Below are 26,487 nucleotides of genomic sequence, written 5' to 3' on the forward strand. Positions count from 1 at the left end.
TCAGGCATCTTTGCGGCAGCAGCAGCAGCAGCAGCAGCAACAACAGCCAGCATCAAAATAGCAACGAATCTCGACGTCCAGCTCGGGCCTCCCAGCATCTCCATTCACTCTTTTCTTCGCCCACCAAGAAACAACATTTTTTTGTTTTCGCTCCACTTGGACGACGTGGGGGGCCTTGTCCACTTCTTAATCAAGTTGACGCTTCCCATTGGCCCTCCTCTCGGTACTCCGAGCCTGCACGACGACGCCAGTCATCGTAGTGGACGCTCCTTCCTGCAATCTCGTTAGTGCAGTCGCCACCGCAGCACCGTCCAGGCAACGACTACCTCTCTATCTCTCTTACCCGCTTTCATCCACTCCCTACCCCTCCCTATGAGCCTCTGTCGATTCAATCTCATCGGCACGGAGGGGCCTGTTGCCTTTCCTAGATGAAACAAGTGCACCTTGCCTGGCGCGAGACCACAAGGTCAAGGAAAAGAGGAAGAAAGCGAAAGGCGCGCCCACTTCTATCTCTCACCCCCCCCCCCCCCCCGGTTTTTTTTTTTTTTTTTTTTTTTTGTCGTGATTATTTTTGTGCAACGGTTTGAAAATGGCAACGGTTTTTGCAACAGTTGCAACTTATTGCAACGGTTTTTGTGCACCGTGTCACTATTTCTGTCAGATTTCGCTTCCGTGAAGCGTGAAGGAGTTGTATGGGCAACATTGTGAACGCTGCGAGATGCACAGAAGCTGCAGCTAGTTCGTTGGAGAACGCAGCTGCGTACTTTCACCGGTGCCCATTGTTGTTAGCTGTTGGGTAAATTGTGACTACTAGAGCTAAGTGTGAAGCGACAGTCGCACTACTCAAATCACGTACGTACACGAACTTGACGTATTACTATGCTCGTCCTGGAGCTAAAATTTGTATTTGTTATCCTGCAAAAAAAAAAAATCTACTTCCGTGTAGATGCCCTGAATTCATGACAGAATTACTATTTGAACTAGCCAAACAATAAACTAAGAAATACAGCCAGGGAAGACACTGGTAAAAGCGCAAGCATACATCGTCCAAACAGGCAGCAACTGTTTCTGTTGTGTGCACGGATTACTTCCAAGAGAGTGAGGAACAGGGAGAGGATGTGTAGAAAGACGCGAAGGTTAACCAGAGGTAGGTCTGGTTGACCATTCTGCACAGGGCATAGGCCATGGATGCTCCCTTTGTCCGCGATTTATAGAGCCGCCTGTGAACTTGCTGCTGGACAACAGGATGATTCGGGCACGAATGTGGTACACTAAGCTGGTGGGGCTACAGAGCGCTGACACACTGACGCAAGGGTCTAGCAAGGGTCTTGACACACTGGCGCAAAGTAAAGAGAACACAATGAATGGATGAGGCGTAAGATCTTGTGGGGTCCGATCGTTTGGTAACAGCAACCATGGGGCTTAAGGGCTCATAATATGGGCAGAGGATAAAAAAACAATGTCAGCCCTTCCGCTGGGGTGGAGATGGAAGACCAGCGAAGCTGTACTATATGCTGGGAATTATATATTTACAATTATGACTATTAAGATGTGATGGTGTAATTGGTTATTTGAAGTGTTAAAGAATGAGCAATATATATGATGCGGTGGTTTTCATTTATTTAGTGACCACAGGGACCATGGCCTTATGGTCACTACGGTACACCGCCATAGGTGTACGGCAAAGGTTGGCACGTTCTTCATAAACACGTCACCAACGCCATGCGCGTTTGGTGCGAACGCGGGCAAAACGCCACCGCCGTCGACAATATATAGTTGTGCGCGTTGTTTGTGTGGGCACACACAACCGCTGTTAAAACGCTGGCTACGTGACGGAACGGCTAAACGCCGTTGTCGACACTGTTAGGGGAGAGGCGGGCGAGAGCCCAGAGAGAATCGGCGGCACAGGTGGCAGAGGCCGGCAGGGTTGCTCGTATTCGCCGCCGTGGGAGAGTAGTAGGAGCGGTTTATTAAGGAAAATGACGCCTATTTCTGCTGCCCAATAGGAAGAGCGGCGCAGCGTCAGGGGAAAGGGAAGTGGGAGATGAAGATGTGAGGAAGGGAAGAGAAGGAGAAGCAGCAGTAGTCTCATCCGATCATGGAGGAGGCCGGTAATGAAGGCGATGGCCTGCTGGGGGCGAGCGCTTAGCGATGGGTGTTGATCCCGTTCGACTCCACAAACTCCAAGAGGCTATAGAGAGCTCGGAGGTGGGGAAGCGACGGGAACAGGAGGTCGCTGGTTGTCGCAGCAGGTAGACCCTGTTGCCTGTAGGCAGTTATGACCAGTGGGAGTGCGGGCACGCACACGCACAGTCTAGGGGGCCTCGATGCCCTCCTCGCCCACCACTCCCCTTACATTGGGAAGTCGCGTGCGTTCGCTGTCCGTGAAAGCGCGCGTCCCTCACCCTCGCGCGCCTTCACTCGCACATACAGAATAGGGCCAATGAGAGTTTTTTTTTTTTATATTGCCGGACGCGACCATCGAAGAGTGAGCCCTTAACAGCTTCGCTGTAACAGCGTTGATAGCATCCGCCACCACGCCCTTTAAACGATGTTGCTCATAATGTCACTCCATCCGAAGAGACACTGCTTTTTTATATTGTGACGCAACGTGCCAGTAGATGGAAAGGCAGCATACACCGAACCGTCCGACTTAAAAAAGAAGACGAAGTAGGCAACGTCAACCTGAATAAAACATAGCTCTATAAAATTTAACTGTCGGTTATAGGAAGAACTGTGTATTTCTGCTCAGCGCTTCGTGTGTGGTTATTAGATAAAAATGGTATTTTCACCTTCGCAAACTAACTAATTCTTGTCTCTTTCGTTCGCCCACACTGTCACTGACTTGCACTCACTTCAGTCGCTCACACATTCACAGAATCACTTTTCCAACTATTCGCTCAATCCTTCACTAATTAAACAGGCTTACTTTCTCATTCTTTTGTCCGCTCGCTCACTCACTCACTCACTCACTCACTCACTCACTCACTCACTCACTCACTCACTCACTCACTCACTCACTCACTCACTCACTCACTCTGTCCTGCGTCGTACTGCGCTGCGGCTACCCGCAGCCCCTGCACGGCTGTTAGCGAGAATGAGTACAGCACGGCCCATCTCCTTTTCCTCCTTCGCCCTGCGCGTCCATTCCTCTCTCATCTTTTTTTCTTCCCGACTGCTTCATTGCTTCCTCGAGTCTGCATCGCTGCATCCGTCCTTCGCTGGCACTTTCACGTCCCCACTCTTCCCCATTGCTTTCCTTCCTTCCCCGCCATCCCCAGTCCTCTCCCTAACCGGCCGGTTCCTTTCCCGAGCGATGCCTTCGCCGCAATCGTTCGCCTGTTGCTTCTTTTCCTCACGCCGTCTTCTTTTCTCGCCTGCCATCATATCGTTTCCCATTTCGTGGATGCCGAGGCAAGAAGCAACGGCCGGGCCAAACCCAGACAGATAACCTGTTTTTGCGGCGCCCACCACGCCTGTGTAGCACAAGCTCACTCGCTACGCACGCTCGCTCGTGTGTGCGACGTGCCGCTTCTGCTGAGCCAGCCCCGTTTATGATTCCCCGGTTGCTGCTTCCTGAAAGACAAGCCCGTCCCTCTGTGCTCTCTGCGCTGCTTCCTTCTAAACAACATCGTCGTTCTCTCCGAGTTTGTCTTTCAGTAATCTCGTTGCTTTGGCGGCTTGCTGCTTTGCGCTGCCTGTTGCTTCGCCTGTACACATGGTTAGGTTTTCCCTACTGCGCCCACGCTATGTCATTTTTTTTTAATTCTCCGTTTTACAGGAAGACTGGTCACGCCCGCATGTGCACTAATTCATTGTAGAACTTCTTTTATCTCGCTCCCTCTTGAATGTTGCTCTCAGTATTGCAGAGTTTTCGAGATACAGGCTCACTTCAACTATGCTAAAAATACTCACGGGCTCACTGCCCCTGTAAGCCTGAAACGTTCGAAACCAAAACTGTGTGAGGGAGGGAGAGAGAGAAGGAGAAAGAGCTTCCGAAGTTAATAACCTTGACGTTCTCCAGTCTGTTGCGCTAGACGGGAGAGAAAAAGAGAAGTCAGGAGTTCAGGTTATACGCAGTGCCCCCCCCCCTTATTGCTTACGGTGTTCTGCTGCTGCACTCGTGCGCGAGACTCCTAGCCCTGTTGGCTGCATTTCTACGGGAATGATTCAAAGACGGTAGCGTACCCCGTCTTTTGGTGCCATTGAAAGAAACCCAGTTGGACGCCAACTTATGCGGAGCTCTCTGCTACGGCATTTCTCAAGCCCTCTGCGCAGCTGTTGGCTGAGATCGTGTGCATGTGCACTGTTTATATATATCTCTCTCTATTTCCTTCTGGTATTTTTCTATTTCCTTCTGATAAGGTTGATAGAGATAGATAAGGGTTGATAAGGATGAGATCGATTGTGATAAAGTTCATACAAACCGATAAGGGTTAATGAGACACGGATCAAGTTCATAAGCTTGATGACCAATTAGGGTGGAAAAGTCGGATCTAGACCGATAAGGTCAATAATGACTGAGTAGGGTTGATAAGGATTTATACTGGTCGGATCAATTTTTATAAGATCGATATTGACACCAGGCTACGTGGAGATGATCAGGTGGCACAATGCTTACGCATACTTAGACAATTCCAGTGGAGTTTTTGCGTGATTTTTTTTTTGTTGTTTTCGTCAACCTCCCTGTTCGTAGCCTTTCTCTCGTCTCTGTTTTAGACGTCAAACCACATTATTCAACCAATCAACCAAACTGTAACGCAACTTAAAAGGGTGGCTGATTGGGCTAGCTGGTAATCAGCAGGGAGCGTGAACAGCGCAACAACGCAAAACGATGACTAAAGCGAGACACGGGACGAGGTTATTGTCTTGTCTCCTCTTGGTCCTCGTGTTGTCTTTCGCGCTGTTCACCCTCACTGTCTGACAAAACTTCCGTACACTCGTCAGCGCGTACGCCGTTACAGGGTTGCTCACGTTCAGTTTCAAAAATGCACGTTTGCTCCGTAATCGCAGCGGCCAGTTGCACATATCTAGCGGTCTAAGTTATCTATCTATGCGGGCTGATACCCAGGGGCCAAGGTCGTATAACCATCAAGCAAGCAGCAGCCAGCATTCACAACGTGTAGAGAAGAGGCAAATAAAGCTTCGCTTTGATACCTTGTTTTGACTACCCACAATAAACTACTAATTGACTGTACTCAATCGGATTTCAATGAAGCTGGTATTGAGCAAACGTGCCGAAACAATCTTCAGAAGCACGGGGACAGAAGCACAGGTACCCCGAATAAGGCAAATCAGTTTGGCGGAAATAAACAATATTGAGAAAGTTTCATGAAAAGATAAAGAAAATCTGCTTCGAGTTGTCGATACTTGCGGCTTCACCCTGCGATCTGCTAACCTCTAGGTTAGATCAGAAGTAAAGCGACCGCTCTGGAAAGGCAATGAATGGTCCCCGGTTTCACTCCCAGGACTATGACGAGCTTTTCTTCAAGTTTCAAGCTTTGTTACTGCGAAACCCATGCAGATATCATTTGTAGCTTTGTTCTGAGCATGCTCGTGTGGATGACAATTATTATCTTTTAATTGTACGACGCCGAAACACCACGTCATCATTGCTTACTTCTTTCAACGGCACCGACACCTATGGTAAAGCCAATATTCAAATTAGGATGGGGTGCCGGGGATAGATTCGGAATCGGCTCTTTGCTCACTGAAGACGCTTTTCGCGAAATTCTCCACTGACGCTTGTCACGGAAATTGCAACCACCCGGGCAAAAAAGAAAGAAAACCAAGTCTGGAACACGAAGTCTAGTGATGCATACGTAGGCGATGCGGGATCAAGATTTCGAGGGGTAAAAAAAATCAAGCAGTCTAGCGAGCCTTTCAAGTGCAATCAGACTCTAAGGCAACGCTAGGCTGCCTAGTACCGCGCATCATGGAATAACCACTTTTCGGTCCAGTAGCACGGAGCATGTTTTCCAGCTGACTGGCCCTGCAAAGGAAGCCGCCACAGTCGACGCTCGGGACGACGAACCAACCGAGAGAGGAATACAAACCGAAGAGAGAGAGAAAGTAAAAGAAACCCGAACAAACGTTAAAAACAGAGAAGGGAGCCACAGCGGGACGCCCACTGCCGAAGCGGGACCACTCTCCTATTGACCGCGGAGGTAGAAACCGCTAACGCCCGCGACTGCCGGTAGATGGCGCGAGGCGGGAAATCAGCGCGGCCTCATTGGCGTGAATGGAAACAGGGGGGCGGTGTCATATCCAAGGGGCGCTGCGATCGACTGCGATCCGCAGATCGCTCCTGCACGTTGGATGCTGCGGGCACCGGGAGTGCTGTGCTACGGAGAATCCGCTGCGATGTGTTCTCCCCACTGAGTTACCTTTTTTCCCGTTCGGGACGACACAGACTCGCGGCAGTTGGGGAAGCGTTTTCCCTGTTTTGTCCCCTTTGTTTCCCCTTAGTTATTTTTTGTCCTTTTCTATCCCACCGAACTTTGACCACCTCGAAAACTCCTCTCAACGTTCTTTTCTCGCACCAGTCCAACCCTCATATCTAAGGTGTGCGGAAAGCAACAGCTTCTTTTAGAGCGTTAACAGTTTCAAGTTTTAGCATCTCTCTCTTTTGCCCGAGTGTTCCGTCGCGTGGTGCTTGGCCTCGTGTGCTGGTGTCCAAACTGTGTCGTTCTCTCTGTGGATAGCTACAAAAACGGGTTTCTCGACGAGCTCACGAACTACGATTAACTCGAGCGATCTCACCTGCAAGCAATTAAGCCATCGCTTCGTGCGCTTGTGGCACGTGACTGCCGTCAGTTGTGGAAAAGCAAAGCAAACAAACAAAGCACTCCGTAGGGCATTCAACAAAGCGCCGCAAGACACCGATTCGAGGCAAGAAAGTAGCCACTTCGAGGTGGGCTTTCGGAGTTGCCAGTTCATCTCCGCGGACTCACAAGCAAGACCCGCAATCGTCCTGCACTGGGACGGGACAAGTCATCGCCTACAAGACGCAGGCAACAAGTGGTCCCGGAGCCGACACTTTTCTTCGCTCTTCGAGAAGGTGCAAATCGTCTTTCGACTTGGCGGTGAAGACGACGACGTGTCTTTTCTTCAAACAGTGAGGCAATCGGCACGAACGCATCTCAAATCATCGTCGTTGTGAACCACGTCTTGTCTTCGAGGAGTGAGGAAGTGCTGCATTGTGGATTAACGTTGCGCAGAGGCTACCGCGACAAAAGAGAAAAAGAAGGCAAAATCTACACTTTATTTTTTTTCTCTCTCTCAACTCGTCGCATCCTCGCGCAACTAAAGGCAGAAAAGAATCGACTCGGAAGCTGGGACGCAAAACGGTGAGAATACAATTGTTCGATGTTTATAGTAAATCAAGATAATATTTTTTTCTCTTCTATATCGGTGTTCTTTCACGGGATGGCGGCTTCCGATGTGGTCCAGCTTCGGCACTGGACTTGTTGAAGAGTGCGGCGCTTAACTTGTTGCGTTTGCTACAAGTTCCTTCCCCGAGTGCGCGATCGATTTCTGGGAGAACGAGCGAGTGCCTAGGGCCGCGCTGGCCATCCGATGCACGACCATCGCTATTTCTTTGAAAAACAAACTTTAACATCCCAATTTGAGAATTTTTTTGGACAGTGTTGCGTTTAGAAATAAAGTACATCGAACTTGAGCCTTTACCAATTGACGGGGAACAAGTGGTAGACAGGGTAGACAAATATTGTAGTCAGTTTTTTTTCTGCAATTATAACGATCAGGATATTTTGTTCTTGGTATGTGCGTGGAAACTTACTATAAATCACCTGTGGCAGATATCGCACTTTCGTCACATCGGCTGGACTACTTGAAGTAGCGATCATCACTAGCAGGATAAATTGCAGCGACGCTAGATACCTCTAAATTTTCACTAATTAACTGCGTATTTATTCACTTTAAGGCATTTACTTGCTCCATTTGAGGACTTGAAGCCCAGCAATACTGAAGTCATATCCATTTTAGCAGAAATCTTCAGCTGAACAAGAGTTTCGAGAAATGTAGGTTCTCCAATTCTGTGCCGGAGTGCATTGACGTTCTAGTGAGCACTTATTGGTAATGCGTACTTCCTCAGTGGTTTTATGCAAGGTTTTACAAGACTGCAAGATAGGAGGCGGCCGTGACCTGGTTGTCTAGCACTCTGCACGTATATCTGCCTGCACCACTCAATTTTGTATCGACTGAGCGACAAATTGTACTGCTTCGTATGTAACGTTGATATTACGGATGATTCCGAGAAGCAACTTTTTTAGAGTGAAGGTAGATTGCATAATTCTGGCATCGGTCTTCATAAAAAATGCAGAGGCATCCATCAAAAGGATCTCGTTGTCGCATTGTTTTGTTATTACCACTTGCCTCTCACAGAAAACAGAAAATTGAGGCCTAATGTAAATAGACGTTCTTACTTCGTGGCTCCGCGCATACCAGCTTTTATATCAGCTGCCGTGTGCTTGTGAATTTAAGTGTAGGGTGTATTTTAAACAAATGACTAGCCAGAGTTAGTAGGAGAAGCTTAGCGCTATGGGTACCGGGACTCCTTTGCAGCTATGTTCAGCATTAAACACACAGAAAACTGGTCTAACAGCCACTTTTTGTGCGCTTTCTAATGTAATAAACTAGGTTTCAACTATACGCCATTCTTCATGAAATTCGAAAAAGATTATTATTATTTAGCTTATCACTTGGTACAAATTTAAACGAAAACATCGTTAACCTATAGTGGCAAAGCTCTTATCCTTCTATGGTTTCCTCTTGGCGCAAATCTAAGCTACTGTTTTCGACGCTAAGCTCGAGGATTGGTAATATCGATGAATGATTAACCGATTATACGATTAAAAGTATCCCGCAAAACGATTAATCTTCATCGATGTCCACCTTTTATTTTCTCGACTTAATCGATTAGACATGTTCGATTAATCGTTTCCGAGAGTTTGACTAGAGTTGCGCGAAAATTTTGAAATCGCACTGGGATGGCGGCGCACGAGCAGTGACTGTGCGGCGGTGCTAGAGCGACTGTCTTTCTGAGTCCCGAGTGAAGCCGAGTCGAAGGCTTCCGCCATTTCACCCACACCGCACACGCCACCCGAAGCCGGAGGTTTGAAATGCACTCGCCATTCAAGGCATACTATAGCAACCCAGCTCGACGATCGTCGTGTCACTCCCAGTCCACTAAAGACGTGGCACAGCATGCGCGCCGGTTTGGAGCGTGTATTTGACATAACGATGAAGCTCTTGTCGATTCCAGCAAATATGTAGCTTACGAGCGTCTATTCTCGCATGCTGGTTGTGTGGCCATTCAAGGAAGGTGTTGGTTTCACCCGAACATCCCAGCCAATTGACATTACTTCGCTACAAAGAGCACGTAGCTTAAAATCCTAAACAATGGTTTTGGGGTGGTGGTGGTGGTGGTGGTCGTGTTCCAGCAAGCGGGATTGGTCTGGCATACATAGACGGCGATTGTTCCGCCCTAGCATCCTATGAGTTGGGATCAGGTTTGTGTCACCAGGTGTCGATGAGCCCCGTGTCTCATAGGAAAGCAATCACCACTCACTGCACTTTCTTCCTGATTGCCGCGGGTCCTCCGGGGAAAACGACGTCTTCAAAGGTCTTGTGCGAAAGACCACTAATTTGCAGGCTGTCGACCATCGCGTTTATTTCTGTGTCGAACTATGGACTTAGCCAAATGAAATGCTCAATGTCGTCAATATCATCTCAGAAGGCACAGAGCGAGGTAGCACAACGTCCAGTCTTGAATGACCAAGCCGGGGTGTACGCGGAGTCGGTTCTGGTGCGGTACAACATCGTCACTTCCTCGCGAATAAGTTGATGGATCACGAAGGTTTGGTGTGAAGTCTTGTGGATCACCCTAAAGTGATTACGGATTGCATCCTCAGAGTTCTTAAAAATGCTTGGCGCTGTCACTTTTGGGACACTCGTCAGCGCTAGGCCTGCAAGGGCGTCAGCTTTTGCGTTTCCTTCAGTTCCTACGTAGGATGGGATATATTGAAATGTTACGTTAAATTGCTTGCTCATTAGATCAGTGCTAAAGACTTCCTTGTAAACTTCTCTCGAAGTAGGCCAAGATGTAATTGTTGTAATGCTGACTTTGAGTCCATCAGCACCACGGTATCTCGTGCAGAATAGGCCCGTAGTTTTCCCAAGACCACGGTAATTGCGGCGCTTTGTACAGTTGTAGACGAAACTACGCGATCCAGGCGGTCAGACCATGATACATCAAGAGAGGGTATGCAGAATGCCGCTGCGCAGCAATCTGTTTGTGCACACGCCGACCCTATGTGCACGCTTGGAGGTGGCTTTGATACGCTGTGCTTAAGTGGTCCAGTACAAGGAACTTAGCTTCAGCAGTTGGAATGGTGCATTTTGCTGGTAGCCGGGGAACATTGAGGTTGCAGGTAACGTCCGAAAAAGACCACGGCGGGTCGCGACTACTCCGTTTAGGCCATTCCAATTCTAAAGATCAGAAAGCCTTCAGCGCCGCATAGAAATGGGAGCGAGTTCTTGTTCTTAGCCACCGGCAAAGCGCCGTGCCTGGAGAGGACTCGCCTAGCCTTAACAGCTGCGTGAACAAGGCCTGAGATACCAAAGGCGGAGTTGATGAGACTGCTTCATTAGTAACCTTCTTGTTTGAAGCTGCCCTAGGAACTCCCGTCGCCAAGCGGAGTCCCTTTCTATATACTGCCTCCAAGCGCTCGAATTGGCTCGGGGATTATGATATGAGCGGCAGCTGATAGAGAATGCGGCTTGTTATAAGTGCAGCGTTCAGTCTAAGCCTGGACATTGAGTTGTTTCCCCAACGTACATCTGCCAAGCGACGAAGTGCGTTGACGCTTTGCACTGATGCAGTCACAACACTTTCGATCGCGCGTCGCCACAGTAGCTTGCTGTCTATGGTGACGCCCAAGGAACGAACACTAGTTGCACGACGAATTGGATGGCCTCTGATATCCAGCGTCAGACGCGTTGGCTGCCGCCTCACTCCAGTAATTTTCATTCCCCTGTGCATATTGCAATTACTTGCATATTTTAGTTGGACTTCACCTTTCACTTCTGCCATTTTTCTTATTTTTGTTTAACTGTATTGTACAGGGATTCACTAGTACCATTTTTCTTGTTTAATGCTGATCTAAATGCAATTAATAACATAAATTGTTTATACTTTCAATGGTCACTAGTGCTAACTCTATTTAGTCTTTAAACATGAAAGAATAAACTTGATGCACTTGTAATTCTAACTTGGTTTCACTGCTCAAACATTAAAACATGGTCCTAGAAAAGTAGGTAACTACGTTTCAACCTTTTTAACGTGCCCGACAAGAATTTCGATTAATTAAATAATTGATGAAAAACCCTACATTGGAAGCGAATAATTGATTAAAGGCTAAATGATGAATGATTAATCGTTAATCGACTAAAAAGATTAATCGACCATTCCTACTAAGCTCATGTTTGCTGGAACTGAACGGCTTATATGTACAAACGAAAGTAATGCGATATGTGATAACTTGCTTCTCTGCCTCAATTCTTTATTGCTGTTCCATTTCGGCAGCATTGAATGCATTTACCTCACCCATATGTCGTGCGTTGTCATGTAACGCATCCCAGCGGACACACGTAAACTTAGGCAGATTAAGTTTACTGTAGCAGTACTATAAAGAACGTTGCCTTATTTGTAGTTAGTGCAGGTGATAGATTTTTCACCTAATTTACGAGAGAAAGAACAACTATCTTCGCGACTCGGGTCTTTCGCCGTAAAAAAAGGCAAAAAAAAAAAGAACAGACAAAGGCAAACATTAACGTAGGCAACAGCGCACTCATGAGCCTGTTTTCCGATGAAGCCAAAAGTGCAAATCGAGCAATATCTACTCGCACAAATGCTTTGTGAACCAATAAATGAGGTGGCTAGCACTCGTATGCATCGGCGGCAACTGTCTTTGAAATAACTGAACTCGCATCCGCAAAAGATTTTTAAACAAAAACAAGAAAACTAGAAAATCCAAACAAAAACATAGAAAACGTTCTTACGTTAGAACTATCTGCATGAATCAGGCGTCTGACAATCACTGATGTTGGACATATTATTAGCGAAGGCATCTGGTCAGACGCAAACAGCTCTTGCGAATGAAAAACCTCGTAATTTCGGCCCGGGAACCTGTCTTTTCTCTCACTGAAAATGCCGACTTTCTTTCTTAATTTTCTTAAGCAAATTCAGCACTGAAATATTATCCACAATAAACAATTAATGTCTCACGCCTTATTTTAGGACAATGCTCAAAAAGGGGCTGTTTCAAGCACCAGGTAGAACTTCAATATCCATCGCTGTTGAGCAGCAGATGCTTCGCCTCACTGTGAGGACATTTGCAGTAAAGCCCGCTTGCAGTACTAAAGCTTCAGTGGGGTATTATTTTTATTTTTTCAGCTTTAAATGGAGATTTATTTCAGGAACCAATTAAATATCATAAATAATAATAACTTTACTCACCTAAGTTTATAATTTACGATATCGCGATAGAAAAACTTGGAGGACGCTTAAGCTTCGCCTTTAAGAACGCGTTAGCATTCAAAGCATTTGAACGCGTTAGCATTTAAAGATCCCTGACTGCTTCTCACGCTTCCCGGCAACTGCAGCTTATGCAACCGTAACGTTTACCGGGAAATGCTGGCGGCGAACGCTACGCATGAAGGCGAGCTTTCTGGTAAAAACGCGACCTCTCGCATGGGTTGATCTTCTGTTGTTGTTTCGCACTTCTAATATTTCAGTCTGAGAAGATTTAACTTAAAAGGCATGCGGCTGTTGTTGTTTTATTTCACGACATTTGTATGTGGGCTGTCATTCTAAAAATTCTGAAGAATAACTTTGTAAATAATGTAAGACTTCAAGACAAGGTATGAGCAAATTTAGTGATAGAAAACAAATTCACAGCATATCCACGGGGTGAATGATGATGAGTGGGCGAAGCTCCGGAGGGAATCAACGGATCTCCCGCTTAAGGGGACGCTAGCACAAACGCGTTAGAAACGTGCAGTACTCTCTAGTAAGGGGGAGCGGCCACAGCGTCTTACGCAGCCATTTACACATGCCGGAACGTGCACCGCGTTTGCCGACGCCATCACATGACTGCCGAGAGAGTATACCCCCCGTATTCATAAACGCTCCTCGACTTGAACTTGACTTGCCACCGCTTTGGGCAGCGCGTTCGAAACGCGTTGAAGGTAAGGCGGAGAGGCCACAGCGTCTTACACCAGCTTCTTACACGGGCCGTAACGCGCTAGCACAAACGCGTTAGAAACGCGCTAGAAACGCGGCCTTTCGTTAATGTTGGGTATTTATTGCCATCGTGGTGCGTGTGTTCATGTCCGCTTCGTGGCGTAGTGGGCTAACGCCGCGCGCTCGGAAGCGAGGGGTCCCTGGTTCGATTCCGCGCTACGGACACAACTTCGGAATTTTTTTTCTCATTTTTCTCAGACTGGTTACACACTACTACTACGACGACGACGACGGGGACGAACGGGTGCCGCTATAAGGAGCTTCGCCCCTAAAAGAACTTTAGTGCCGTGTAGAATATGTTTCGCTCACGGACGCCTGTGCCGGTTATAACGTGCACACCGGATTTCCTGGGACGCAGGACTCTTAACGCTATCGTCCTAAAACAATGGCAGCCTAACTTCAAGGGCGCATCACACATGTCTTTGTTTGCCTGCTCCTCTTGCATTATTCGTTTAATATCAGCAAATGCAGATTATTTTCAGCGGGAATTCAATTCTGTGTCTCTAAATAGGAAAACATATGCGTTACACTAAAGGTCAGAAGCAGTGATCAACATTTTTTTACACTTCCGTCCTGCAAAAATGATGCTGCAAACACAAATGCAGGGTTTGATAAAGAGCCCAAGCATAACCAGAGGACTTAGGGCGGTTAATTAAGGTATTGTACACTAAACGCATTTGAAAATGCGGCTCCACAGCTGTCTGTGTGCTTCCGAGCAGTTTGCAATACTTGCCATTATTAGTAGCGCACAATTCATGGTTTTCAGAAACAACCAGATCAATTCCAGCGCAATTATTGTGAGAAAATGTGGGGAATCGTAGGGCCAAATAGGCAGGCATAGTTTGAAATGGGGGTGGTAATAAGGGATTCAAATTAAATTGTTCTACCCTCGTTTTAGGCCCATTCCACGGGGTGTTATACGAAACGCTTACAAAATTCCCGTTTTCCTGGAATAACCGAAAATGGCAAATATTTCATACGTAAAGGACATGGGGGGGCACTCTATGGGTGATGTTTGCCGACAGTTTGAAGTGTGATGCTTAATTACGTGCTCTGAAAACAAGCACTACATACTCAATTTTATCATAATTTTATGCATTATACGGGGCGTGTAGTTCATATTCGCGGTTTCCTTGGTGAACAATGTGAACTAGGTTGTTCATATTTCGCTTAAGTAGGAAGCATAATGTGAGTTACGAACAATAAAAGTTACTTGTGAGCTATAGTTAGTTACATCCCTTGCAGACAATTACTTACTCAAGCGTTCCCGAGTGGCGTACCGTCGTTATCCACAATTATTTCCTAGAGTCCTAAAACAACAGTACAAGAAACCAAATTCAAGTTCGGTGAAAATTTAGAAAATGTCAAGTGTAATGCGTGGCGAAACATTCACGTTCATTGTCCAATAAGATGCGTCGCAAATAATTACATGGGGGCATAGACATTTAAACACAGGCATAGCCTATTAAACGATATGCTTTATGAATGCCGTATATGTTCTGGAAATGCAGAAATAGACGGTGTAATGTTGTGCTCCAGAATACGTGGGCGATCAGGATTATTAGCGTGTTTTTACGAACGGACATGCAATTAGGCATGCTAGTTACGAAATAAATGAAGTCAGGCACTTCAGCATTGTAAGCGGTGAAAGACCGCGATTTTATAGCTATTCTAGTTAGGATTGTTCAGTTTCCCACTGAAATTACTAGGACATTACTACTATAACTCATCTACCACGGAAATAATGGATTTGTCTAATCTTCAAGCTTGAGGATTCAGACTTTCTTTTTACTTTACTTCCTACGCCTTATCAGCCTTTATTAGCCTAAATGCCAAAGCAATCCTGTTTTGCTAAGCGTAAAAGGAAGTAAAAAAAAAGTTCCTTTCACCATTTAGCTTCCACATCGATTTCCTTTTGAATGTCTTGTCGCTGTTGCACCATCGTAATAGAGGAAAAACCATTGAATAACACAATCTAAGTTATTTTTCTCTCTTTTAAGCAAGACAACTCGCTCGGTTCTTAGCGCTTCTTAGGTTGTCATTAGCGCTTCGCAGACTAATATTATTTACCGTGAAATAATCCTGAGCTTTTACGTGCTAAAACCACGATTTGATCATGATGCACGCCATAGTGGGGGACTCCGAATTAATGTTGACCACCAGGGGATCTTTAACGTGCCCCAAATTCACGGGACCCGGCAATTTTTGAATTTCGCCCCCATCGAAATGCGGCAGCCGCAGCCGGGATTTGATATTTTTTTAACCATCCAGAAAATAAGAAATAAAAACATGATCTATGAGAATATATTTACTAGAGTTAAGTGTCCTTCGATGAATACATACCTCGGAATTACGACGTCAACTAGCACGTCAAAAAAAAAAAAAACACGTTTAAAGAGCAATGGCTTGGGTGTGCAATTCAGCAACAGATGCGTTTTACTCTGGGACTGGGTTGCCGTGAAAGCTGCAGCGAAACTTTGCTCCTCGGAAACGCTATTCCTCGCTACGACTGGTTGACTTTAATAACCGTGACGTCACGGTCGCTAAGCTAAACCGATGCTCTGAATGGCTGATGTATATTTGCGCAATGCTGCTCTCGTGGCGTAGCTACTGCTTAAAATATAGCAGGCATAACGCCATAGGAAGGCTAGAGATACTTCTCTCACAGATCGCATTCGCGGTTGAAAAAAAATGTACGCGGCATGTGAAAGAAAGATGTAGGTGAGGGTCGTGTAATTTGAGGCAACATTAGGTCTCATACTTTTATGTCACTAGATGCGACGGAAGTATTCCCTGAAAAGCGTCGCAGATCTGAAACTATGTACCATCCAACGAGTGGAGTAACTGGTTTCTGCAAGGTGTCGCGACCATAGCGTAGGGCGCAGCGTACTGGAAGCGTTCGCAACCTGTTATGTGTTTTGTATGAAGTAGTTATTCTGCACAAAGCGTCATCAAAAAAAAAAAAAAACGATGTAGCTGAACTGCGAAGTGAGTATAGTGAGCATTGTGTGACAAAACTGTTTGCGTGGCTACTGCAGAGATATTAATGTCCTGTAGTTTATAATGCACCGACCAGAAGACGGTGGCATATTTAGACTGGCGGAGCTCCTTTAAGGATCTGCGCAGGTATCTGCGTAGCTATGGGCCTCATTATATGAGAATGATCTAAATAACTCTGGTACGTCCTCGCAACGGAGCAACTGCCAAAAATCACGATATCATGTGCCGCACATGCATGGTCGGCGTGCCTTCATGTCGCCCGGTCTACTTACGCAGAAAACACGCGACTTGTAATAATCGCGCGGCGTTTTCCATAAGAATAAATTTTGGCCCAAAATTTTTAAGTAAATCGACGAATCTCCATAGGGACGTAAAAAAAAAGGGGGGTGAGGGTGGTGGTGGGGGGGGGGGGGGGGGCGACACGAAATTGAGCAGTGAGAAATGCTGGAGCAGAACGAAGGAAAAGAATAAAATTGGAACAGCAAATATGATCCGGAACTAGACAGGAAAAGACGGTCCGATATAATTAGTACAAAAAAATGGTGAGATTTATGAACTAAATTTTTTATCGCAGCTTAATCATTCCTGCGCATGTGGCCTAGAATTGAAGCACCTAAAGGAAACCAAAATGGGAAGGAAAATAAATTTGCATGTGTCTTCATGTTGTCCATGTAGCGCATCGCATAGCAGCAAAAAAAAAAAGACAAGCAAAAGTTAATTCGTGTCGGCTTAAGTGACTAACAGATGTCAAACAAGGGATGCCTTTTAAAATTTAGGTTCTGGGGTCTTACGTGCCAAAACTACGATATCATTACGAGGCACGCAGTAGTGGGGGACTCCGCAATAATTTAGGCCACCTGGGGTTTTTTACCGTGCACCTACATTTATAACTAAGTACATGGGCATCCTCGCATGTGGCCCCCGTCCAAATGCGGCCTACGCGACCGGGATAGAACCGGCAACCTCGAGCTTAGCCGCTCAATGCCATAGCCACTAAGCTAGCGCGGCGGGAAAGGGATTTCTTTGGAGCCTACGTTTGTGAAAACGTGGGCTCCAGAGATTCGGATTGTTATTTATCCGAAATTCCCATTACAATACATATGCAAGACGAGCCCGCAGAAGCATTGATGCTTATGCGGAATAGGGCAGCCCGAGAAGTTGTGTAGAGATTTTCCTATTCAACCCCTCTTATTAGCTTAAAGCATCCATCTTTCTATCTAAATCTGACTCATTGGAATTTATATTGACCTAAGAAAATCCAGAGTTCACCTGAAAAATAAAACTGGAAGGAAGGAAGGGGGGGAGGGGGGTGGCAATAACAAAAAGGGACGAAGGGATAAGCTTAGCTATTTTGGGTTCATTGTAATCTGACACATTTCACTTCTTCGTTTTCTGAGTTTTCAGTGTTGAGTTTTCATGGAAATTACCAATTAGCTACAGTCGACCCCAGTCGTGGACACCAAATAGTATTTCCCTTGCTCTTCTTTTCTTACGCCGCATTTATGAGACAGCGCCGAAGTATTGCACTGCTTGTGAGCTTAGACGTGCTCTCCCCCTTTTTTTTTCCTTCTCTTCTCTCCCTTTACTCTGTGCTTAGTCGCCAGAGACAATACTACTCTGGTCAACCTCTATTCTTTCCCAACATTAAAATGTTCTTTTCATGAGGTTAGAAAAACGATACAAATGCAACATACGAATAGTCAGGCTAGCTTTTTTTTTTTCACCATTCTTCGTCAATCTCCCAGAATGGCTAAAAACTTTAAGCACAAAACCCGCCGAGGACGGTGAAAGAAGACGGGAGACACTAGCGCCGTGTGACACAACCATCCTCGTCTGGTTGTGCGCTTAAAGATTTTAGCCATTTCTTACCAACACGACCAAACAGCCGCATTAGTGTCCCCGAATCGGTAATGCGCCGCTGGGACACAAAGGTGTATGAACGCCCTAAATGTATTCACACGTGCATCGTATTTCTCTCCGCACACACCTGTCGTCGCCATTCCATCGCCGACAAACATCAAACATCGCGTTCGTTCTCCCGACATGACGGCGTCGACACATCGCCGTGTACATTCGCACGAATGGTTGTTTACACTTCGGGCGCATGCTTGAGAACGGTTCAGTGCATGCGTGAACATAGACGTTGCGTGAGATTACACGTTCGATAGGATGAAAATGAGAAATAATTGTACGCTCTCGCGTTTAGTTTTAAAGCAACTACTTAAACGCTCCACTGAAAGGTTCGCTTCGCAAGGATTCCAATATGTGCGCTGAATCTGCATATTATTTATATTTGTATTTTTTATTTTGCAGTCGCCTTAAGGGACGATGAAGAGCAACGATGTAGTGTTAACTTAGAGTGGGAAAAACTTCATTTCAAAAAAAAAATGTTTTCGTGCTTTCATCGGCAAAAAGAGGGAAGTTGGTTTAAATAAAAAGTCAAAGATCTGTTGCACTACAGCACCACTGCGTAAGTTCGACGACACGAATTTTCAACCTAATTCCTTGTGCCGAGAACAACAGCACAGAAGCAGGACCAATGAAAGACAAAACAACGCGGTAAAGCTGACTATCAACTGCTGGTTTATTCACATGAAGGACTTATATATGCATACATACCTCTCTATGAATAAACCAGCGGTTGGTAGTAAGCGCCAACGCTGCTTTGACTTTCGTTGGTTCTGCTCCTTAGCCATGTTTCTCAAAATGTCGCCCAACCAACTAGCTAAACTTCGCACTCCTGTACTGTAAATTATCGTATTTTGGCGGCCCCGACACGAGGAAAGGTTCTCAAAACTTAATAGGTTGAGGCTCTGACTCCTTTAGAATGCAGCGCTTTTTTGGGGGGGGGTCTCCTTTATCGGTAAACGATTAACTAGACCTGAACAGAGTCTCTCGAAGTCGATGAAATTGTGGGCAGTCGATGCGGGGAGCTTGCAGGTGGCGTCGACCACCAGTTTTATCTATTTTCCAATTTTTATTTCGGCTTGCAAAGCCTCCTGTCGTGGAAAGAGGGACCTCTTTCCGCAGCTGTGACCCAGTGGGCAGGACGCCCGGTTCGGTTTGCGGGAGGTGCACGGTTCGATTCCCACTGGTTTATAAGACGGGTACATGCGACCCTCCCCTTGGCCAGGCGTCCGGCTTTCCAGGGATGCATTGCTTGGGAGAGTTTCCACCAGATCGCTATGTTTGCTGTGCAAGAACCACGACAAACAAAACACTAGTAAACGCTTTGCTGTAACAAAAGCCTAATTTACTGATACAACTTACCTTGTTAATGTGCCTTATAAGGTCATGCAATATGTAAAGAAACAATATATAAAGAAACATGACTTGGGGTACGTTAATTTTTCTATCATTTTGAGCACTTGATCTATCGGAAGACAACTTTTACTAAATGACATTTTTTTACAAAAACGACCGAAAGGGACGTGCTGAGATGACAGGGATATTCAGCATTTGCAATGGATGAGGTATATCCTTCTGAGACCCGAACACAACTATGAAACTTAATCGCTCTTCAAGCTGGCCGGGTTTTATTGTCTACTGTTGTGTTACGAACTCGAAAGGCAATTTATTAGATTTATATGCCGCGGTTGGATGCCAAACAGCTGGGTCTCCATGTACGTGAAGAAAATAACTATCTCCATCATCTCTTCATGTTTTCTACGGTAAAAAACTGCATTTCATTGCTTAAACGCAGAGATGAAGATGGAACTACGTCTAGCACATTGCCATGATGCTGCCGCGTCCGGTATTTCCACGCAATCTCAGTGATTTCGAAACACACCTCAAGGTTGCTTTCGACCGTCTGGAGACGACAGAGGAGTATAGATCAGTTTAGTGTCAAATTTCTCAAAAGCAGATGACGAGAATATGACTAAATCACTTCTTTACAGTTACACAAGCAACGTGCTTTATACCCCGAATAAAGTATTTTACGTAATCACTTCTGAGTGAATTTCGAACAAAAAAATTGAAGGCATTGTGCAATGTATTGTGTACAAAGCGGTCTTGAGAGGATATGCCTCGCTGTAAAGAATTAAAAAAGACGTCGCCTGTATTGAAGCTGACCCACGCGTCGCAATAGCACCGCTACAAGAACTTCGAACACGCCATGTCCAACTCTTTCGTAACCGCACGCTCCGCAGATGGCAGAAGAGGTGGCCCGTTTCAACTCGATTCGACAGCTGGATTTTCGTGTCGACGCGTCCATAAGTGCGGCCCGAACGCGATCGAAATGAATAACGCATTAGGGACAAACGGAATCACTATAGGTAAGGAGAGAGGACACGGAAATATACCCGATACAAGTATTTCGTTTTAAAATGCAAAAGGCTGCAGCGGTATTAAAAGCACGATGCAATATATCGACTTCAAGCGAGGCCGGTGAGAGGAAGGCGACGACCGCCTTCAGCTTTCTTCGAAGAAGCAGCGGTCGACTTGTGCTAACGGAGCGGTGTTTCGTTCAGTGTGTGCGGCTTTCACAAAGTCGAGAAAGGAATTCGATTTTTGCGGGAGCCCGTAAGGCCCTCCTGGTGTCGACAGAGCAAAGGAAGCAGAGGAAAGGGTGTGTGTAGAAAGGGGGAGAGAAGGGGAGGGGAGAGCAGGGATTGTGTGCGAGGGAGGATCAATTCAAAGCGAGCGACGACGACATGCGTCTGGCTTGCACGAATGCGTGTGGCGGTATGCGGTGAAATTCGTAAAGTACGTCGTCGAGGCAGGCGACGTGTGATGGGGAAAGGGAAGTGCACAGAAAAGGGAGGAGGTGGAGGAGAGCTAGCGAAACTGTGAGTGGTCCGCGGCCTGCGTGGATGACGTGTGTGAATTTCGATTTCCGTGCGCATATATAGGCGCGTAAGTGCAGAAAGGGATGATTTGAGACACAAGTGAAAAACAAAAAGTAAATAGAGTGTGAGCTGGAAATTAGGACGTGGTGGGGACCTTCCTAGAAAGAGGTGGTGGCTCGATTGGAAACAAAAACACAAATGATTGTTTCTTGCTTGAAAGCCGGGCTTTTCAATGCTATTTCCTGTTCATGATCTTGTTCTTTTTTTTTTTTGAGAGAGAAAGAAATAGTTCTGCTGAAATGTCCTGGGCCGGTATATTGTAGCGATGCCTTTCCGGTAATAATGCCTTTTCGCGCTTATCGCGCTTTGTCAGTGGTCAGAGCGACGCTCCGCTCGCGTTATCAACGGGATCAGCCAGCCGTGAGCGGTGGATGATAAGACTAGTATAGAATAAGTCATAAGGCATCGCTACAAAATCGCAGCCCTGATCTGTAACTACGTTCTCGCTATAGTTTTGAACAACAGATGGAGATGATATAATATCCGTGTAATACAACGTGGTCATATTTTTAGAGCAAAGGAACGGAAACACGTGAGCGAGCTGCGATCTCGGAACAAATTGAAAAAGGGCTAAAACGCTAAAACCTAAATCATCGTTGTCATTATGAATGCTAGTATTATGATCATCACCGTCAACATTATGAAAGATATTGCGTAGCCATGTATTGTCTTATATATATATATATATATATATATATATATATATATAGTTAGTGTCGCGGCCCGGTAGCACTATCATTTCAGGTCAGCTTGACCATCACTCCTCGAAGAGCCGGACATTACTAGCCCAGAAGGGTAGCAATGGGGGCTTCTTGGTGGATCATCAGGAACAATTTTGATGCAGCGCGAAACGTGACACGCACACAAGAAGGCACACATAAAAAAGGACAACACGCAGCGCTGTTGTGTTTACTTTATTATATGTGCCTTCTTGTTTCCGTGTCACGTTTCGCGCTGCATCAAAAGGGTTCCTGATTGCTAGCCCGACAAATCAGTGTCATCTTAGCTAATCAACAAGAGCCTCAATGAGTAATATTGCAATTATTCACGTCAGGGAACGTGTTCTAACTGGAATAAATGAAGCCGTGCAGGTCACATCCCTGCAACAGAAATGTTTAGCTTAGCCCCAGTTTAGAGAGATGCGTCCTCAAAATCTTCAGGGATATTTTATGGTTAACAGTTGTCGGCATTGTGGGGAAATAGAAGGGGATAAATATTACCCAAAACATCATCATCATCATCGCAGCAGCAGCAGACTATCTTTATGTCCACTGCAGGACGAAGGCCCCTCCCTGCGATCTCCAATTACCCCTGTCTTGCGCTAGTTTATTCCAACTTGCGCCTGCAAATTTTATATTTTCATCACCCCACCTATATTTCTGCCGTCCTCGACTGCACTTCTCTTGGTATCCATCTGTAACCCTAATGGTACACCGGTTATCCATCCTACGCATTACATGGCCTGCCCAGCTCCATTTTTTCCTCTTAATGTCAACTCGAATATCGGCTATCCGCGTTTGTTCTCTGATCCACACCGCTCTCTTCCTGTCTCTTAAAGTTAGGCCTAACATTTTTCGTTCCATCGCTCTTTGTGCGGTCCTTAACTTGTTCTCGAGCTCCTTTGTTAACCTCCAAGTTTTTGTCCCGTATGTTAGCACCGGTAGAATGCAATAGTCAGGATTTGGCAATGCCTGCCGTACGCGCTCCATCCCCAATTTTTATTCTTCTGTAAATCTCCTTCTCATGATCAGCATCCCATGTGAGTAATTGACCAAGATAAACGTACTCCTTTACAGACTCTAGAGGCTGACTGGCGCTCATGATCATGAACTGAGAACACAAGTGCTCTAAAGCGAATAGCTTGCTTCGTTTTTTTTTTTTGTTTTTGTTTTTTGTTTTTTTTTTTCGCCCGTTGTCGTGGTTGCTGGTTGGTGCTCACGCTTTCACAGCTTTCACAGCCGATACAAAGGGCTCTGTTACAAAGAGTTTGTGCTCTAACGTAACCGAGTCTCTGAACTGCTAACTATTATAGCTCTTTGACACGCACGTGCTTTCCACCTATACTACCGCTACAGCTGTGCTGGTTCACGGCTCTCTTTTCTACCGGGTATTACGCTTAATAAAACAACAAACACTGCCTTTTAATTAAACATAAAAAACTAAATTATGGGGCTTTACGTGCCAAAACCAAGATCTGATTATTATGAGGCACAAGGAGCCTTTTAATAAAGTGAATAGCTTTATGAAAGCGTTCGGCTATTTGCTTACATTCCCAATCATTGTCCTGGCTTTTGGACATCTATCTATCTATCTATCTATCTATCTATCTATCTATCTATCTATCTATCTATCTATCATCTATCTATCTATCTATCTATCTATCTATCTATCTATCTATCTATCTATCTGTGCATAACCGTATAAATGAAGCGGTTGTAAACGGCTTATCTATCTAACTTATTTTCGCCTTTAAGAAACATTGCAAAGAGTACAAACACTGATTGAACCCGCATGCAGCGTCTAGTATTGAGTCCTATTAGTCATTAGTAATCATAATCATTCATATAGATATTTATCTATGGATAGATAATAAATAGAAAGTTATAAACCGTTCACACGTCCCTTTTAATATCCCACGCAAGAAGCGCTATGGGTCGCACAGGTCTCCGACATGTCTGAGAGAGATGTCACGTGCCCACGGATAATTCTATCACCGCTCTATATGTGCATCCGCCTCCGAGAGAACATCCGCACAGGCGTCGACCGAGCGTTATGGCGACGGCGGACACAGCCAGCCAGCGAGCGAGTGAGCCAGTATGCGGCGGCACACAGCCTCATTTCCCCAGAGATCCATACACAATGTCCCCCCCCTTCTGGCAGAACGACGACGCTTCTTGTCAGCTACGCGTCTCATCAGAGCCGCCGGCGCAAGCAGCGTCGGCTTTCTCAAATTAAGCAGCAGCTGGGAGGCGCGGCGTACATCTTCGAGCTTTTGTTAGCGGTCATCGCCAGCGGCGCGCTTGATTGTTCGACGCCGAGGAAATCCGATACTGTAACATTATCCCGGGCTAACCAGGTTACGCGAAATTTCGGCCCGTCTTCAATGGGTATCAGTGTTGGGTGCAGTGTATGCATGGATGGACGGTTTATTTGGCAAGCATGTAGCGCGAGTAACGCAAGCGCGCATTACACAATTTCGAGAGAACCTTGTAAAGGTGTACGTGCAGCATAATGAAGTAGTACACTGTGAACGTACTTCGCTAATACACCGCACAGGATCACGCCTTGGTTTACCCCATTCACACGCTCTTAAGGCAGCCTGCTCGAAACGAAAACTAACCCAGCGGCACGCGCGACAAGAGCATCACAGCAGCGCCCGGAATGTCGGGAGAAGAAGCCAAGAAAGCTATCGCTTTGATAGACACCAACACGTCGCTTTGCCAGCAGCTGATGATAGTGTGCTTCGCACGTCGCAACTGCTTTGTTTCGCTTGTGCGATTGAGCCCGTCTGGGTACATTTATACGCAGGCCGGCTCTCAAGAAACGCGAGCCTGCGTTCCGGAATACATTGTTTCCGTTCAAACGCGCTCCTTTTAATCCGTTCAGAACCACGGCAGGAGGAGTGCCATAACTCAACGTAGGCAGACGAAGTCTGTTTTTGGAATGCGCGCACGAACTGCAGTCGTGCGCGTGCCAGAAAAAAATAAAACCTTGCCATGCGCGAAGCGGCAAACAAGAGATGCGAGCACTTGAAGACGCCTTAAATAAGCCGTCCGCTTTAATGCGGAAGCCAAACGAGAGGCGCGCGAAAGGAATTGAATGAACAAACAGATTTGCGCCTCGGCAGTCTAGACAACGCGACGCACGCCGTTGCTTCAGCTCGGCGGGCGCGCGCGACTGGTTGAATTAAATTTAGCTGCTCGGCGCCGTTGCATTCCAAGGCGTGGCTCGAGCAATCAGCTGGCGAAATGGAACCGCGGGCACCTCTGTGTTTGTGTGTGTGCGCGCGTCATTCTAAGGAGAGATAGAGAGGGGGGGGGAGGGGAGGGCAGTCGGGGACGCTCAGTGGAAGAGCTGGCGTTTGAGAACTCACTCCGGGGTTTAATCACAAAACGGAAACTGCGTTTATTGGCGGTAGAAACATCTGACGCGAAGGCGTGCTTCGCATCCAGCTTCTCATTTTCCTTCTTTCTTTTACCAAATAAATGTGTCAGCGTGTAAGGGTGATGAATGAAAAGATGAAGAAAACCTTTCGCCAAGTAGCGTCGGTCGTTTATGGAATTCTCGGATGGGAGTATACGGTGTTATACGCGATTCAATCCAAATAAGCAGCAACAGCTTTCCAATCAATTTATCTCGCTCTCGTTAAGGCAGTTCGGGCACCCCGGCTATAATTGCGGTTTTTTTTTTCGAATACGCGTGATACTTTCTGCGTTGCAAAGACCTGTCAGCAATGTGGAAGGCTTTCTTCGGACCACTGTTTCTGCGACGACGCTTATTAGTAGGGTGTTATTAAAGATCAACTTCCTCTGTTGCGGTTTTCGTTTTTTTTCTCTTTCTTTCGCAATATCTAGAGAGAGGCAGCACTTTTGCTGAGTTATTGAAGTGCTAATACGCAGCTTCAGAGTATAAAATCAAGGAAGAGCTGTTGACCGGGCGGGATAATTACTGAGATCTATGGCGTGCACAAGCCAACGTTAGCAGAACTGTCCAAAAAAGAAAAATAAAGATTCAAAAAACGCGGTGCAAGATATGGTGTTGGGTTATCAGACCTCTGAACACAGAACACCGTAGGTGTTATGATTGTATCTTGCACCGTGTCTTTTTTTTTCTTTCAATCTATTTTTGGTTTTCATTGAACAACTTGGCTAACTTTAGCTGGTACACAGGGTAGATAAAGCAATAGACAGCGACCCAATACCTCGACCCCAAAACTGAGTTGTGGGGCTTAGAGTGCTAATGAGGGCTGAAAACATGACAAATACACGTTTACGGCGTTTGCTTGTGAGCGCCAGCATTTTGTAGATTTGTCTACACGGCTGTCTTCCCAGCACGACGTAATCGAAGTACCTGCATTATGGAAATTCGCGCTCCACCGAAGGCTTGACCAATTTTCCTTAGGTGGTCCTTGAGAGCCAACTAATTAATTTCGTGCGAGAAATATTAATGAGACCTTTGAGAAGGTACGATCTCTGATGCTGCTGCAAATTTCTCGATGGCGTAATGATTAACGCCTTTCTAGTGTTATAGTAATATGAAATCTATAATGTCACAAAAAAACTTGAGAGGCAGCAAAGCATCCCGCACTGA

At 46.0% G+C, this 26,487-nt stretch overlaps 1 protein-coding gene across 3 annotated transcripts in view; it reads left to right on the forward strand.

Annotated features, from left to right (window-relative positions):
• The first annotated feature begins 6,319 nt into the window (after positions 1–6,319).
• Positions 6,320–26,487, forward strand: part of LOC119430955 (SCY1-like protein 2) — a 433,350-nt gene continuing 413,182 nt past the window's right edge. For all 3 annotated transcript variants that reach the window (XM_049657735.1, XM_049657737.1, XM_049657738.1), the window contains exon 1: positions 6,320–7,349. The gene's annotated coding sequence lies outside the window, so the exon portion shown is untranslated. The remainder of the gene's footprint in view (positions 7,350–26,487) is intronic.

This window comes from Dermacentor silvarum, chromosome 10 (assembly GCF_013339745.2).
Source record: "Dermacentor silvarum isolate Dsil-2018 chromosome 10, BIME_Dsil_1.4, whole genome shotgun sequence".
NCBI classification, from domain to species: Eukaryota; Metazoa; Arthropoda; class Arachnida; order Ixodida; family Ixodidae; genus Dermacentor; species Dermacentor silvarum.